Here is an 18809-nt window from a genome sequence, read left to right as displayed (position 1 = left end):
AATCTCAAGAAAATTAAAAATTATGAATGCAAAATATGAGATGATAGTAAATGTTCAATATGTAAACTTCTGGTGGAGAAGAGTCAGTTATCCACTTTGAGAAAGAGTCTGATATTTTTATGGACTCAGAAGAAAGAAAATATACCAACTAGTTTTGAAGAAAGCACTACTCATCTTTTCTGAGTCCTTGTGCCTGGAACAATTAATAGCTGATGTAATGACTTAGCTTGGCTTAGCAACTTGGCCTTGAGCCACACAAGAGCTAAAGTGAAAGCATGACCCAGGATCTTGGCCTGGGAGCAGAGGCTAAAATGATAATTTACAGAAATTTAGGTCAGAGTCTGAAGCATGTTTATTAATATAAGGTGCCCTTTGTAACACTGGAGTCCAATGAGTACATGTCCTAAAAAAGAGAAAACTATTTCCTGGAAGCACTCTGGTTACACAAAAGGCACAACATTTTAATGCGGTGTCTTGTTTTTTTATCTGAGTAGCTGTGGGCATGTCTTAAGCATACACACAAAAAACGTTGGGCTTTTTAAAAAAATTGATTTGATTGGGCCACAGGATTGTACAGGATTCTTAAATTTGTGTCTGCAGCCTGATATTACAGGCTGTTTCTCTGCTTGCAGAAATTTGACCAACAATCCACCACAACTATGTAGCTCTTCCTTGTCAATACTATTGAAGACCTAGATAGTTTCTGAGGGTCGAAGGCACATTGCTAGAAGTCTTCTATGTGCAAGGCTTTTTGCCCTGTGAAACAACCCACATCTTTGTAAATATTGTAAAATTGTTCATGTCTTCTTAGTCATATCAGAAAAGCCCATAAGAAACAACTCCCAAACGTAAGACAAACATTCTCCCTAGAAACAATCAAAACAAAATTTTGTTACTCCAAGTTTTCTCATCTTCTTGATGTAAAGAATCTTTAGTCACATCATCATGAGCTTTTCCAGTTTTTACATCCAACCCTCCACGTTCTTTACTACCCTTATAGGAAATGCCCAATGAATGAGGTTCCAGTAAAGTGCAAGTTTCTTTTTCATTACAGTGCCTTAAACAAATAAACTAAGACCTGGGGAGGTTTTTTGATATATCAATAAATATATAGAGGCTTTCTAATATCTAGCCCTTTTTTTAGTCTTAAATGGGAAGACGTTATGTTATTGCTAAGCCAAAATTTACTGCTTCTGAGAAATAGCCCTACATACGACACAAAGATGATGGGACACAACACATTTGTTCTATAGCTTGTCATAATAAATGAAAAGAAGTCAAAGAGAGAAAGAGTGAAGAACAGACAAGATTCTAATTTCCAGTGGAAAGACAGACAGAGACCTTTGAACACCCTAATTTAAGCCATAGTGATCTCATAGATAAGAAGAAAAAAGAAAAAGAAAAAAAGAAAGGAAAAAAAAGGAAAGCAGGACATTGGCCCTTTAGATACCCCAGATTTAAACCTTTCCCAAACCAGGGCTGGGACGACGTCTTTGGGTCTTTGCATTTTCTAGCATTTCTTCTTTTCTGGATGCCACTTCATTCTTCAGTGTCTGCAGAAGAGAAAGCTTGTGGTATGCCTGATTCATTTAAAGATTTGCCAGGAACTGTCACCTGTACCAGTACCTGACATGCAAAGCTGTGTGCAGTGGCTGGACTCAACCAACACTCACTCATGCATCTGCCTCCATTCTGTGTCTGGTGCATACATAGCAAAATGAAACCTAAGCCCATAGTTTGAGCTGAGTGCAGCCTGTAAGATGGGTATGTAAAATTAGATAAGCAGGCTCAAGGGAAACTTTTACAAATGTGCCATCATGCACAGAGATTGTTGGCTGGTGAAGCGACGTCATAGAGATCTTGTGACCAAGATGACATTCATCACCAGTGGGCAGTGGATTATTCAATTATGCCTATGTAATGGAACCTCGCTAAAAACCAACAAGACTGTTGGGAACCAAGATGGCTGAATAGGAAGAGCTCCGGTCTACAGCTCACAGCGCGAACTACACAGAAGACGGGTGATTTCTGCATTTCCATCTGAGGTACTGTGTTCATCTCCCTAGGGAGTGCCAGAGAGTGGGTGCAGGTCAGTGGTTGCACGCACTGCGTGCGAGGTGAAGAAGGGTGAGGCATTGCCTTACACGGGAAGCACAAGGGGTCAGGGAATTCCATTTCCTAGTCAAAGAAAGCGGTGACAGACGGCACCTGGAAAATCAGGTCACTCCCACCCGAATACTGTGCTTTTCCGAAGGGCTTAAAAAATGGCACACCAGGAGATTATATCCTGCTCAGAGGGTCTTATGCCCAAGGAGTCTTGCTGATTGCTAGCACAGCAGTCTCAGATCAAACTGCAAGGTGGCAGCGAGGCTGTGGGAGGGGTGCACGCCACTGCCCAGGTTTGCTTAGGTAAACAAAGCAACCAGGAAGCTCGAACTGGGTGTAGCCCACCACAGCTCAAGGATGCCTGCCTGCCTCTGTAAGCTCCACCTCTGGGGGCAGGGCACAGACAAACAAAAAGACAGCTGTAACCACTGCAGACTTAAATGTCCCTGTCTGACAGTTTTGAAGAGAGCAGTGGTTCTCCCAGCACGCAGCTGCAGATCTGGAAATGGGCAGACTGCCGCCTCAAGTGGGTCCCTGACTGCGGACCCCTGAGCAGCCTAACTGGGAGGCACCCACCAGTAGGGGCAGACTGACATCTCACACAGCCTGGTACTCCAACAGACCAGCAGCTGAGGGTCCTGTCTGTTAGAAGGAAAAATAACAAAAAGAAAGGACATCCACACCAAAAACCCATATGTACATCACCATCATCAAAGACCAAAAGTAGATAAAACCACAAAGATGGGGGAAAAGCAGAGCAGAAAAGCTGGAAACTCTAAAAAGCAGAGTGCCTTTCCTCCTCAAAAGGAACGCAGTTCCTCATCAGCAATGGAACAAAGCTGGACGGAGAATGACTTTGACGAGCTGAGAGAAGGCTTCAGACGATCAAATTACTCTGAGCTATGGGAGGATATTCAAACCAAAGGCAAAGAAGTTGAAAACTTTGAAAAAAAATTTACACGAATGTATAACTAGAATAACCAACACAGATAAGTGCTTAAAGGAGCTGATGGAGCTGAAAGCCAAGGCTCGAGAACTATGTGAAGAATGCAGAAGCCTCAGGAGCCGATGCTATCAACTGGAAGAAAGGGTATCAGCAATGGAAGATGAAATGAATGCAATGAAGTGAGAAGGGAAGTTTAGAGAAAAAAGAATAAAAGGAAATTAGCAAAGTCTCCAAGAAATATGGGACTATGTGAAAAGACCAAATCTACGTCTGATTTGTGGACCTGAAAGTGACGGGGAGAATGGAAGCAAGTTGGAAAACACTCTGCATGATATTATCCAGGGGAACTTCCCCAATCTAGCAAGGCAGGCCAACATTCAGATTCAGGAAATACAGAGAACACCACAAAGATACTCCTTGAGAAGACCAACTCCAAGACACATAATTGTAACATTCACCAAAATTGAAATGAAGGAATAAAGGATAAGGACAGCCAGAGAGAAAGGTCGGATTACCCTCAAAGGGAAGCCCATCAGACTAACAGTGGATCTCTCAGCAGAAACTCTACAAGCCAGAGGAGAGTGGGGGCCAATATTCAACATTCTTAAAGAAAAGCATTTTCAACACAAAATTTCATACCCAGCCAAACTAAGCCTCATAAGTGAAGGAGAAATAAAATACTTTACAGACAAGCAAATGCTGGGAGATATTGTCACCAACAGGCCTGCCCTAAAGGAGCTCCTGAAGGAAGTGCTAAACATGGAAAGGAACAACCGGTACTAGCCACTGCAAAATGATGCCAAAATGTAAAGGCCATAGAGACTAGGAAGAAACTGCATCAACTAATGGGCAAAATAGCCAGCTAACATCATAATGACAGTATCAAATTCACACATAACAATACTAACTTTAAATGTAAATGGACGAAATGCTCCAATTAAAAGACACAAGACTGGCAAATTGGATAAAGAGTCAAGACCCATCAGTGTGCTGTATTCAGGAAATCCATCTCACGTGCAGAGACACACATAGGCTCAAAATAAAAGGATGGAGGAAGATCTACCAAGCAAATGGAAAACAAAAAAAGGCAGGGGTTGCAATCCTAGTCTCTGATAAAACAGACTTTAAATAAATGAAGATCAAAAGAGACAAAGAAGGCCATTACATAATGGTAAAAGGATCAATTCAACAAGAAGACCTAACTATCTTAAATATATATGCACCCAATACAGGAGCACCCAGATTCATAAAGCAAGTCTTGAGTAACCTACAAAGAGACTTAGACTCCCACACATTAATAGTGGGAGACTTTAACAACCCACTGTCAACATTAGACAGATCAACAAGACAGAAAGTCAACAAAGATACCCAGGAATTGAACTCAGCTCTGCACCAAGCAGACCTAATAGACATCTACAGAACTCTACAATCCAAATCAACAGAATATACATTTTTTTCAGCACCATACCACACCTATTCCAAAATTGATCACATAATTGGAAGTAAAACTCTCCTAAGCAAATGTAAAAGAACAGAAATTATAACAAACTATCTTTCAGATCACCATGCAATCAAACTAGAACTAAGGACTAAGAATCTCACTCAAAACCACTCAACTACATGGAAACTGAACAACCTGCTCCTGAATGACTACTGTGTACATAACGAAATGACGGCAGAAATAAAAATGTTCTTTGAAAACGATGAGAACCAAGACACAACATACCAGAATCTCTGGGATGCATTCAAAGCAGTGTGTAGAAGCAAATTTATAGCACTAAATGCCCACAAGAGAAAGCAGGAAAGATCCAAAATTGACATTCTAACATCACAATTAAATGAAATAGAAAAGTAAGAGCAAACATATTCAAAAGCCAGCAGATGGCAAGAAAAAACTAAGATCAGAGCAGAACTGAAGGAAATAGAGACACAAAAACCCCTTCAAAAAATTAACGAATTCAGGAGCTGGTTTTTTGAAAAGATCAACAAAATTGGTACACCACTAGCAGACTAATAAAGAAAAAAAGAGAGAAGAATCAAATAGATGCAATAAAAAATCATAAAGGGGATATCACCACCGATCCCACAGAAATACAAACTACCATCAGGGAATACTACAAACACCTCTATGCAAATAAACTAGAAAATCTAGAAGAAATGGATAAATTCTTCAACACATACACTCTCCCAACACTAAACCAGGAAGAAGTTGAATTCCTGAATACACCAATAAGAGGAGCTGAAATTGTGGCATTAATCAATAGCTTACCAACCAAAAAGAGTCCAGGACCAGATGGATTCACAGCCAAATTCTACCAGAGGTAAAAGGAGGAGCTGGTACCATTCCTTCTGAAACTATTCCAATCAATAGAAAAAGAGGGAATCCTCCCTAACTCATTTTATGAGGCCAGCATCATCCTGATACCAAAGCCGTGCAGAGACACAACCAAAAAAGAGAATTTTAGACAAATATCCTTGATGAACATTCATGCAAATATCCTCAATAAAAAACTGGCAAACCAAATCCAGCAGCACATCAAAAAGCTTATCCACCATGATCAAGTGGTCTTCATCCCTGGGAGGCAAAGCTGGTTCAATATACACAAATCAATAAGTGTAATCCAGCATATAAACAGAACCAAAGACAAAAACCACATGATTATCTCAATAGATGCAGAAAAGGCCTTTGACAAAATTCAACAACGCTTCATGCTAAAAACTCTCAATAAATTACGTATTGATGGGATGTATCTCAAAATAATAAGAGCTATCTATGACAAACCCACAGCCAATATCATACTGAATGGGCAAAAACTGGAAGCATTCCCTTTGAAAACTGGCACAAGATTGGGATGCCCTCTCTCACCACGCCTATTCAACATAGTGTTGGAAATTCTGGCCAGGGTAATTAGGTAGGAGAAGTAAATAAATGGTATTCATTAGGAAAATAGGAAGTCAAATTGTTCCTGTTTGCAGATGACATGATTGTATATCTAGGAAACCCCATTGTCTCAGCCCAAAAGCTCCTTAAGCTGATAAGCAAGTTCAGCAACATCTCAGGATACACAATCAATGTACAAAAATCACAAGCATTCTTATACACCAACAACAGACAAACAGAGAACCAAATCATGAGTGAACTTGCATTCACAATTGCTTCAAAGGGATTAAAATACCTAGGAATCCAACTTACGAGAGACGTGAAGGACCTCTTCAAGGGGAACTAGAAACCACTGTTTAAGCAAACAAAAGAGGATACAAACAAATAGAAGAACATTCCATGTGCATGGGTAGGAATAATCAATATCATGAAAATGGCCATACTGCCGAAGATAAATTACAAATACAATGCCATCCTCATCAAGCTACCAATGACTTTCTTCACATAATAGAAAAATCTACTTTAAATTTCATATGGAATGAAAAAAGAGCCCACATCACCAAGTCAATCATAAGCCAAAAGAACAAAGCTGGAGGCATCACACTACCTGAATTCAAACTATACTACCAGGCTACAGTAACCAAAACAGCATGGTACTGGTACCAAACCAGAGATATAGATCAATGGAACAGAACAGAGCCCTCAGAAATAACACCACATATCTACAACTATCTGATCTTTGACAAACCTGAGAAAAACAAGCAATGGGGAAAGGATTCCCTATTTAATAAATGGTGCTGGGAAAACTGGCTAGCCATATGGAGAAAGCTGAAACTGGATCCCTTCATTACACCTTATACAAAAATCCATTCAGGATGGATTAAAGATTTAAACATTAGACCTAAAACCATCAAAACCCTAGAAGAAAACCTAGGCATTACCATTCAGGACATAGGCATGGGCAAGGACTTCATGTCTAAAACACCAAAAGCAATGGCAACACAAGCCAAAATTGACAAGTGGGATCTAATTAAACTAAAGAGCTTCTGCACAGCAAAAGAAACTACCATCAGAGTGAACAGGCAACCTACAAAATGGCAGAAAATTTTCGCTACCTACTCATCTGACAAAGGGCTAATATCCAGGATCTACAATGAACTCAAACAAATTTACAAGAGAAAAACAAACAACCCCATCAAAAAGTGGGCAAAGGACATGAACAGACACTTCTCAAAAGAAGACATTTATGCAGCCAAAAACACATGAAAAAATGCTCACCATCACTGGCCATCAGAAAAATGCAAATCAAAAGCACAATGATATACCATCTCACACCAGTTAGAATGGCAATCATTAAAAAGTCAGGAAACAACAGGTAGTGGAGAGGATGTGGAGAAACAGGAACACTTTCACACTGTTGGTGGGACTGGAAACTAGTTCAACCATTGTGGAAGACAGTGTGGCGATTCCTCAGGGATGTAGAACTAGACATACCATTTGACCCAGCCATCCCATTACTGGGTATATACCCAAAGGACTATAAATCATACTGCTATAAAGACACATGCACATGTATGTTTATTGTGGCACTATTCATAATAGCAAAGACTTGGAACCAACCCAAATGTCCAACAATGATAGACTGGATTAAGAAAATGTGGCACATATACACCATGGAACACTATGCAGCCATAAAAAATGATGAGTTCATGTCCTTTGTAGGGACATGGATGAAATTGGAAATCGTCATTCTCAGTAAGCTATCACAAGAACAAAAAAACAAACACTGCATATTCTCACTTGTAGGTGGGAATTGAACAATGAGAACACATGGACACAGGAAGGGGAACATCACTCTCTGGGGACTGTTGTGGGGTGGGGGGAGGGGGGAGGGATAGTATTGGGAGATATATCTAATGCTAGATGACGAGTTAATGGGTGCAGCACACCAGCATGTCCCATGTATATATATGTAACTAACCTGCACGTTGTGCACATGTAACCTAAAACTTAAAGTATAATAATAAATAAATAAATAAATAAATAAATAAATAAATATATAAATAAAAACCAGCAAGACAGGATTCATAGAGCTTTTGGACAACTGAACACATACAGTGTTCTAGAAAATTGCATGCTCATAAAAAGAGACACAGATAATTTTAAAGCTCATACAGAGTGTAGGGCTGTTTGTTTTGAAAGAAGTTTCTGCCTTTAATAATGTGTCCAGAATTTTAACTTATTAACTAGAGCATACTCTAAGGTAACCTAAATCTGCACACTACAAACATTAAAACCTGTGTATTTCCACCAAAATGATTCTAGATTTCACTAATATGTTGCAGCAAGTTTTACTTTAGAGAGACAAAGTTTTCTTTCATTAACTGTGTAAGAACTAGCTATTCATAAAGGAAAAGAAAATCAATTGATATCTCACCACAAATTCTAGTCATATGTTCAGTTTAGGAGAATGATCATCAGTGAATTTTGTGCCAGAAGTATTTCTTCTAAAAGACAAGTCTTTTAATTTATAATTGTGTGTCTCTGAAGTGTTTGTGCCACTATAAAGTCAAGGGCACCATCTCTGATAGTTCTGTGTCTTTCTGGGATGGAAGTTAAGGCTGCCATATAACGCAGTGCAGGTATTCCAGGATATAAAAATAAGTAAAATCAACATTATTACAGGATTTGCTGTCATAAACATCTAATAAAACACAACTCTGTTATTATATATAGTAGTAGCCATAGATACATATTAGAGCTTGCAAGAATAGTCTAGTACACAACAGTCTGCTTTTATATTTGGACTTATGTGTGCGTAAAATAATCACATTTGGGCAAAGAAACTCTTGTATTACTTCTTTTAAAGCTACAGTGCTTAAAATGATGTGAAAATCTAAATACTTAGCTTGGACATTTCCAGTTCTGTTTCCAAGCCTTAGCTATGGGTGAAATTGTTTTGGGCTATGAAGATGGATTAGGGCATCTTGCAACTCATGATACATTTAGTTCAGCTTAGTTCTCGTGCCCTGAGCAGACAGACTGACAATTTAAACTCATCAATTTTATTTTCAACATCTTTAACATGGATTCTGTCCCCTGGGCTGAGCTCCAGATCTTCCTCAGCACCTCACACTCTCTCTCATTGATCTGTTCCGACTCCAACTTAATATTACAGTGAATAAGGGCCTTACATTCTTCCAGTACAATTCGATTATGTGAATCAAGGTCCTTAATTTGAATCATAACCTCTTGAGTGAAAGTTCCCATCCAAAATACCTGAGAGGCCAGGCCTTTGGCACATGCCTCCCATGCTGTCAGCTTTCGCCAGCAATTAACGTATCACTGGCAGATGCTTTACCCATCATTTTTGGAAATGTAATAGTAGAACAGCCAATAGTAGAACAGACTCTGTCCAAAGGTCGTATAAGGGTTTGGAACCAAACCTTTTCATTAGCCTCACGAGATCAAAAAGAGGCAGGAGGGATGCACCTAGTCCGATGGCAGGGCCATTGACTGATACAACAATAGGCTTTTTAAATTCAATAAAAGTATTCACAAAGTTCTTGATTGTGTCAAACAGTTCAAGCCTTGCTCTGTTTCTGTCATTCCTTAACTGTGTCACAAAGTACCCAAAATCAAGACTGCAAGAAAAGACACTTCCAGTTGCACTGAACAGCAGGAGCTTGCTTTCATCTGCAGCAGCACTATTCAGAGCATTAACCATATCTTTAATTACTCTGTATTAAGTGCATTTTTTTCTGTCAATCTAGTTGATAGCACTATCTGGATAAATCCATCCTCTTTCTTCACTAAAATGTCTCTGTATGTGCTGCCACTTTCTGTTAACCTTATGGTGCAGTACATCTTCTTGAAAAAAGTGTGGTCTCTGCTGTCATCAGTAATATTTCTTTGCACACCTTTCACTCTTGGAACTGAGGTATGCATGCCTGTTGTTCCATTGGCTGCTAATGGGTCTATTAATACCACTATATTTTTTGGGTAGCAGAACCTGTGGCCACGGAATTGGTAATTGAGCCAGACATCTTCGACATTAGTGGTTGTTTCTGAGTCTTGTTCTCTATTCCAGTCTGTTCTGCACCAGGATGTGAAAAAGGGTATCGGAGGAGTTTCCATTTTGTCACCTTGAGGGCCACCGTGTCCTGCTGATCTGCTGCAATAGGGTCCAGTTCCTCAAGTTTCTGAAAGCCACTCACAGTTTTCTTCTTGTTAAATGGGCTGTCAGGTGCAAGGGTCTTGATAGTTGAATTTATTATCTCCATATTCTTTGTGTCTGAGAGAATTGAAGCTGCCTTTCTCCTAACGTTCTTGCTGGCAGTAAATAACTTGCTGTTTTTGGATATGTGGTGTTTAGCAGTCACTAGCATTTTAGGAGAGTTTTTAGAATAGCTAACTTTTGTAGATCTGGAAGTTCTTCTGGCATTGTTTGAAAAAATTCTACTGTTTCTAGTCCATGTCAGTTTTTTCTGTTTTTCAGTCTGTCGTCTGTTAAAACTATGTATAAATTTTTCACAGTTCATGAGGTGCTGCTCTGGTTCCCAAGTGTAATCCTATTTGTCATAACCTTTCCACTGAACCAAATACTCTGTATTCCCATTTTTATCTTGTCTTTTGTCAACAATAGTTTCATCCTCAAACTCCTGGGAAGCCATGAGGAAAGACACAGGATTGGAGCAGTTGCTGTGCCCACTTCGTTTCAGTTGCTTCTCCAAATAGCCACTTCTTTCTGCCTCCAGTTCTTCACCAGGTTCTGCATATGGATGAACCTCTTCTATTTTGTCACCACTAGTGTAGTGAAAATTGTGTGAACTAGCAGCTATGCTATGTTCCTGAACCTCTCCACACTTACTCCCTGGTGGGACAGCTTGGGCTTTGTCTCATGCTGCATGATAGCTTGCTCAGTAGCCTCAGGTGAGAGTAGCTTAATCCACAGCCCCAACTCTCTGACGAAGTACAGAAAGCTTTCTTCCTTCCTGTTACTGTTTTTTGTTTGTTTGTTTAATTGTGGTAGCTATGACAATTGTATGGAACATTCTAATGTTATAACATTTTTAAAGTTACACTAGCTTACCTTCAGTAACACAAAAACCTTTACTCCTGTATAATTTACCACCGTTATTTCACTGAGTTCTCAAAATTATACCTTTATTCATTTTATGTCAAAAACAAATAAGAGGTGATTTTTTTATTAAATATATTTGTGTTTTAAGTTACGTGGAGAACAACTTGTGGAGGTGCATATTATTAATTTTTTCTTTCTTTTTTTTTTTTTGAGATGGAGTCTCCCCCTGTCAGCCAGGCTGGAGTGCAGTGGTGTGATCTTGGAACACCGCAAGCTCTGCCTCCTGGGTTAACTCCATTCTCCCGTGTCAGCCTCCCGAGTAGTTGAGACTACAGGCTACTGCCACCTTGCCTGGCGAATTTTTTGTATTTTTAGTACAGACCGGGTTTCACCGTGTTAGCCAGGATGGTCTGGATCACCTGACCTCCTGATCCATGCACCTCAGCCTTCCAAAGTGCTGGAATTATAGGCATGAGCCACTGCATCCAGCCAAATTTTTATCTTATTTATTTGCTTATGTATTTATCTTTACCTTAATCTTTGTTTGTTCATGCTGCTTTTGCATGTCTGTCCATTCTACCCTGAAGCACTCCATAAGACTTTTCTTAAAGGGTAGTCTACTTGTAAAAGGTGCCAGTTTTTATATGGGAATGTCACAATTTGTCCCTCACCTTTGGTGGACAATTTAGTGGATCAAAAGTTTTAGGTTTGACGTTTTTTTCTGACAGCACTTGGAATATATTAGTCTACTGCTTTCTATACTGTTAGTTTTCAGATAAGAAATCTACTGCTTTTCAGTGGTTATTCAGATAAGTGATCCACTTGTTATTTTTAGGGACCCATTTACATGACTAGCTACTTTCCCTGCTTCCCTTGAAAATCCTCAAGATTCTCTTTGTATTTGTTTTAGACAGTTTAATTATCAGGTAAGTTTGAATTTGTTTCTATGAGTTTTTGTTACTTGGAGTCTGTTGAGATTCTTGGGTGCTTATTTATTGTGTAAATTGTCACGTTCTTATGACTATTTTGTTAAATAGTCTCCATGATCTTTTGTCTCTTCCTTCGAACTTCCAAAATGCATATGTATGGCTGCTTGATGGTGTCTCTCAGGATTCTAGGCTCTATAAATCTGCCTTGCCCCTTTTCAGACTCTGTTGGTGACCACTATATGGTTGACTGCCCCCAACGGTGTGTGTCGCAGTGTGGGGACAGTTTGTCAGTTGGTCTCACAAGGCTGATGCATCCCAGAGCTCAATTCCCAGACTTCAATCATTGTGGTCTCATTAGTGCACTACAATCTAGAAATCTCTAAATGTGAGGTATCACACAGAGTTCTTTGTCTCATGGCCAAGAAAATTAAGGAGGATGAATGCAAAAAGTTGGATCAAAACTTTTAAAGGTGAAAGTAAAAAACTCTTCACAGTGGGCGTGGAATGTGAGTGGTTTACCTACTATGAGGCTGTGCTTTACCGGTTCTAAAGGCAGAGCAGTAAAGGAATGTGCTTAGTGTTCTTGGAGTAAGTGTTATTCGATTTGGCCATGAAACTTGGCCTTGGATTCATCTGGAACTGCAGTGATGATTTGTAGAAGCTACAAGTCTCAGCCTTGGAACTTGGCCCTGGATAAAGAAGGAGCTAAAGTGACAGCTTGGCCTGAGACCTTGGCGTGGGACCAATCAATGGATGAAGTAATGTCTCATGGCAACAATAATTAAGGAGGCTGGATGATGCAAAGTTCAAGTAGGAACTAAAGCAACACGACATCCATCTGGACTCTGTCCATATGTCATATAAGGTGTTTCAAACCAAGCCTTTTCATTATCTCAGAAGAAATCACAAAGAGGCAGTGTGGATACATGTATTCCAAAGGATGGGCTACTGACTGATACAAAAATAGGCTTTTAAAATTGATTGAAATTATTCATAAAGTTCTTGATGGTGTTCACCATTTCAAGGCTTGTTCTGTTTCTGTCCTTCTTTAAATACTTCAGAAAGTACCCAAAATCGAGACCACAGCAAAGGACACTTCCAGCTGCACTGAACAGCACACGTTTGCTCCCACCCACAGCAGCTCTATTCAGAGCATTAACCTTTTCTTTAATTTCTTCTATATTCAGTGCATTTTGTTATGTCAATCTAGTTTATAGCAACATATGGATGAATCCATCCTCCTTCTTCACTACAATATCTCTGTGTGTGCTGGAACTTTCTATTAGCCCTATGGTGAAGTACATATTCTTGATAAAAGGCTGGTCTCTGCCATTGCCAGTAACATTTCCTTGTCCACCTTTCACTCTTGCAACTAATGTGTGCATTTCTCTTTTCCCATTGGCTGCTAATAGGCCCATTAATACCATTGTACCTTTTTTGTTAGCTGAGTCTGAAGCCATGGAAGCAGTAACTGAGCCAGACTTCTGAGAAAATAGTGGGTGAATCTGGGTCTTGTTATCTATTCCACACTGTCCTTCTCTGGGATCTGTTAAAGCCCTGATGAACTTCCCTTCCTCCTCCTTGAAGACCACTGTGTCCTGCTGATCTGCTGCAATAGGGTCCAGATTCTTGAATTCCTGAATCCCACTCACTGAGTTCTTGTTAAAAGGGCTTTAAGGGGCAAGTGTCTTTCTTGATAGTTGAATATAGTAGCTCCATATTCTTTGGGTCAAACAGTGGTGACCCTGGATTACTGCTAACATTCTTGCTGGCAGCACATAACTGGCTGCTTTTGAATTTGTGGTGTTGGCCAGATACTAGGATTTTAGGAGCGTTCTTAGAAAAGTTGGTCTTGGTAGACGTAGAAGGTCATCTTCTGGTATTGTTTGAAAAAGTTCTAGTTGTTCTGGTCCATACCAGACTATTTTTCAGTCTGTCATCTGTTAAAGTCATATATTCAGTTTTCACCGGTGCTGCTCTGGTTCCCCTGTGTCATACTGTTTCTTCCTAACCTTTCCAACACAATTTTTTTTTTTTTTTGACAAAGTCTTCAGCTATCACTCAGGCAGGAGTACAGTGGCATAGTTGCATAATCTTGGCTTACTGCAACCTCTGCCTCCTAGGTGCATGTGTTTCTCCTGCCTCAGCGTCCCAAGTAGCTGAGATTACAGGGTCCTGCCACCACACCTGACTAACATCATGATTTTTAGGAGAAACTGCTTTTCACTGTATTAGCCAGGATGGTCTTGATCTCCTGAACTCCTGATCTGCCCAACTCAGCCTTGCAAAGTGCTGGGGTTACAGGGTTGAGCCACTGTGCCTGGCCTCTGTCTTTCTGTTTTTGTCTTGTCTTTTGTCAACAATAGTTTCAACCTAAAACTCCTGGAAAGCCATGAACAAAGACACAGAATTGGAGCAGTTGCTGTGCCAAATTTGTTTCATTTGTGTCTCCACATAGCCACTTCTTTCTGCCTCCAGTTCTCCACCAGGTTCTGCATATGGATGAGCCTATTCTACTTCATCACACTGGTGTAGTAAAAATTGCTTGAAATAGCACCTACACCATGTGTTTTAGGCTCTCCACACTTACGCCCTGGTGGGACAGCTTCGGCTTTGTCTCATGATACATGATAGCTGGCTTAGTAACTTCAAGTGGAAGTAGCTAAATCCACATCTCCTACACTCTGGTGTAATACAGAAAGCTTTCTACCTGCCTGTTCCTCTTTTTCTTTTTTAATTGTCATTGATACTGTGATTACATTGAATATTCTAAAGTTATTCCACTTTTAAAGTTATACTAGCTTACTTTCAATAACACACAAATCCCTTAACCCTGTATAGCTTCACCCCAATGATTTCCTTATTGAGTTCTCAAAATCATACCTTTATGCACTGTATGTCAAAAATGCAAGTTAGTGATATTAATTTTGTTAAATCTATTTGTGTTTTAAATTACATGGGAAACAAATTATGGAGCTGTACAATCTTATTCTTTATGTTTTATAATGGCTTATATATTTATCTTTAGAGTAATATATATTCATTCATACTGCTCTTTATTGTCTGTTCATTTAAAAATGAAGTATCCCATAAGGCATTTCTAAAAATGTAGTCTACTGGTAAAATGTCCCAGCTATTATCTGGAAATGTCATAATTTCTCCCTCATTTATAAGGGACAATCTTTTGAACATAACACTTCTGTTCAAATGTTTTTTCTTACATCATTTGGAATGTGTTAATCTATTGTTTTCTGTCTTCTGAGTTTTCAGTAAAGATATCTGCTGATTATTTTTGAGGGTTCTTGAAACTTTACTAGCCACTTCTTTTGTTGCTTTCAGGATTTTCTCTGTCTTTCTTTTGAAGACTTTAATTATCATATAATTTGAGTTTGTTTCTTTTTGTTTCCCTTACTTGGAGTTTGTTGCATTTGACATTCTTTACCATTATTGTTTCTAAATAAACTTCCTGATTCTTTTTCTCATCCTTTGGATTTCCAGTACACATAATATGGCTGCTTGATAGTGTTCCACAGCATTTTAGACTTTGTTCCCATTACCTTATTTTTTTCTATCCTTTCCTAACTTAATAATATCAACACCCTTTCCTTGGTTTGCTGATAGTTTGTTCTTCCTTTGGCTCAAGCCTGCTTTTAAATATCTGTAGTGAATTTTTTTTTCTTTTTATCGCTAGACTTTTTTAGGTTTTAAAATAATTTTATATTTTTATTAATTTTTTCCATAATTTCTTGTGCTTCTTTTGTTTCTTCTATTAGCTTACTCTGAAACTTAATTTTAAATATCATGTTTCAGTAAGACCACCAATTGGGCTGTCTAAAAATGTTTCGGATCATAATTTTTTTTAATTCTTAAAATTAGCCATAATTCTCTATTTCACTGTATGGTTTATCACTAGACATTTTAGGTTTTAAAATAATTTTACTCTTTTGATTAACAATTTTTGTTCATAATTGTTTGTGCTTCTTTTGTTAGCTCATTATGTAGCTTAATTTTAAATATTATATTTTAGTAAGGCTGCCATTTGAGCTGTGAAAAAAAGCTTATTTTTTCATAATTTTTTAGTAGTTGTTCTTAAAATGAGACATATTTCTCTGTTTCACTCTGTGGTTTGTGATTTTGATGGTGCTGAAAAAGAGCATTTAAATTTTAAAGTGCTGTAAGTTGAAAATAAGATTTTCTGCATCTGTGGTTTGGTAGAGTTTTATTTATTCATTGTATAGGTTCTTTCTCTCCTATAAATCCGCTGTATTGAGCTTCTTCTTGGGTCTTTATTGAGGCACATATTTATGGGGCACATATTGTTAAAACCACAATTCACTATATATATATATGTGTGTGCATGTGTATATATATGTATATATACAGTATGCATATATGTGTATATATGTATGTATATATGTATATGTATATATGTATATAATGTATGTGTATATGTATGTATATAATGTATGTATATAATACATACATATATGTATGTATATATCTAATTATATATGATTAATTTTGAATGTTTTTGTCTACAAATGTCTTATGAGAAAAAGAACAATAAGGAAAAAATATTTTCACTTTTTAAATCTACTGAAAATTGGTTGCATAGAGGGACAAAGAGACTGCGTAATGTTTGGGGAATAAAACAATGATTATTCATCTCTTTCGGGACCTCCATAAGCAGAAGCAGCAAGCAGCAAGTGAGTCCTCATGAGATTTGAAGGACAGGGTCCCTTTTCTTTACCATGACTCTTGTAACCTGCTCCAGAAATATTTGCAAGGCAGCATCCCACAGTGGTGGTTAAAAAACAATAAGTAGCTGCTGTTGATCTGTGCTACAAAATTGATAAAATTTAATTTTTATTTACTTTTCAAATCTTCTTTTGGAAGCTCTAAACCTTCAGGTAGACTTGGAATTCTATAGTAATTGCATTATACTAATCCTGCCACTGCACCTACTGTATAGTTGAAGAGACGGATATACAGTGATCTGTTGTACATTGCAGAATTTTCCCAGAATCTACACTCATTTTACTTTGGCCTATTTGTCTTTGTACCTAAAGTATGCCTTGCATAGAAGTCACAAAAGTGACTCCTTTGTTTAAGGGGTACACTTGCAACAATGTGTGTCTTTCTAAGCAAGAGCTCACATTTACAGTTCTTACAAGTAAAATATTACATACTCTGACATTGCCTTACATGTTTTCCATATGCTCTTTCCCTTGCTTGATCCTCAATTTCTTTTTTGCTCATTTAAAAATTTGGCTAATTTTTCAAAACCTTCTGTTGTATTTTTGACATTACGGTTAGGTGTATTTGGGATTTCAACTATTATTGAAAACTTAAAATAGCCTACTATGAACAATACTAACTTGTGTGAATAATTTAGTGTTAAAGTCGACAATATAAAAATATGCTGCTCTTGTAGTTGTCCACCCTTCTCTATTTTTATTATTGTCTCTGATTATATCTGTGCACACAGACTGTTCATTAACAGTTAAGTTTGCCAGGGTTGAAATAGTAATATCATTTTTCTCATAGAGAAGCTTTAGTCACAACTTCCTTTAGCTTTTATCTAGACATGTTTGCTTGAGTTTCATTTAACCAGTTATATATTTCAGGTTTGATAGCATTCTTCTGCTAAAACTTGGATATCTCACCACCTTCTGACTTCATGGTTTCAGCTGAACAATCATGTGTTAATTTTAATCAAGACCTTCTTGAACATAGCAAGTTGCTATTCCCTATCTGCTTTTACAATTTTCTTTGTATTGGCTCTTGATTGCCTCTAATGTTTTCTGATGTGGTTATCACTGATTATATTGTGGTTAAAGATTTTTGTCCTCTTTCATCTTTTAGATTGAGATTTTTAAGTTCAGGAAATGTTCAGCCATTTTTACCTTAAAAATTTTTGGCCTCTGTTTTTCTTCATTTATAAGATGCCCATATTGCATGTACCAGTAGACCTCATGGTGTTCTATTTACTCTTTATTTTATTTTTTCACTTTTTTAAAAAAAATTTACTCCTGAGGCTGGGTTATTTCAGTTTTTATTCCTTCAGATTGAATGAATATTTACCTGCTCAAATGTGCAGTTAAACCCCTTTATTATAGATTTTACTTCAGTAGTTATCCCATTTTTTTTTACGGGTTCTTTTATAATTTGTCTCACTGTTGCTCTCACATTATTCTTTCATCATTTGTCTGTAATATCTCTTTAGCCCTACTTAAAACTGCTGTTTTTAGTTCTTTGTCTATAAAATTTGGGACACATTTAATTCCTGCTTTTGGTTTACATTGTTCTTAACTTTCTGTTTGTTTTTGTGTTTTACCTTTTCAGAAAACTATATTTGAAATGTCATAATGTGCTAACACTGAATGTTACCTCTACATTTGAAATGTCATAATGTGATAACTCTGAATGCTTTTCCTTATTTCTGAAATGCAACTTGTTAGTTATTAAAAGCTTAGCTTGCATTCCATTAGCACTTTGAATAAGAGCAATGTGAAAACTATCACTTTTAAATTCAGGGTATGTATTAACACTCTCCTTTAACTCTCAGCGAGACTGTTATAATTCTCTCCTAACATTCACTTTGTTTTCACTCTGAATCTGTAGATAAACTTGAGGGTTAATGTATATTGTTTTACATTTCTTTTCGAATGTTACTGACATAAACATATGCATGATTATCTAAGTGCTTCAGTATATTAAACTGCTTTTGAATATTCAGATTTTTGCAAATACAAATCTCGCCAACTTTTGTTCCTGTTTCTCCTTTGCCTAGTGTAAAAAATAACTGTATTTTTTGTACTCAGCAACTTATATGTTTGTGACCAATTCCTAGCATTTCAACCC

The sequence above is a fragment of the Pongo pygmaeus genome, chromosome Y (genome assembly GCF_028885625.2).
Source record: "Pongo pygmaeus isolate AG05252 chromosome Y, NHGRI_mPonPyg2-v2.0_pri, whole genome shotgun sequence".
NCBI classification, from domain to species: domain Eukaryota; kingdom Metazoa; phylum Chordata; class Mammalia; order Primates; family Hominidae; genus Pongo; species Pongo pygmaeus.
The sequence above is the reverse complement of the archived record's forward strand: the minus strand, read 5'-3'. Positions refer to the sequence as shown.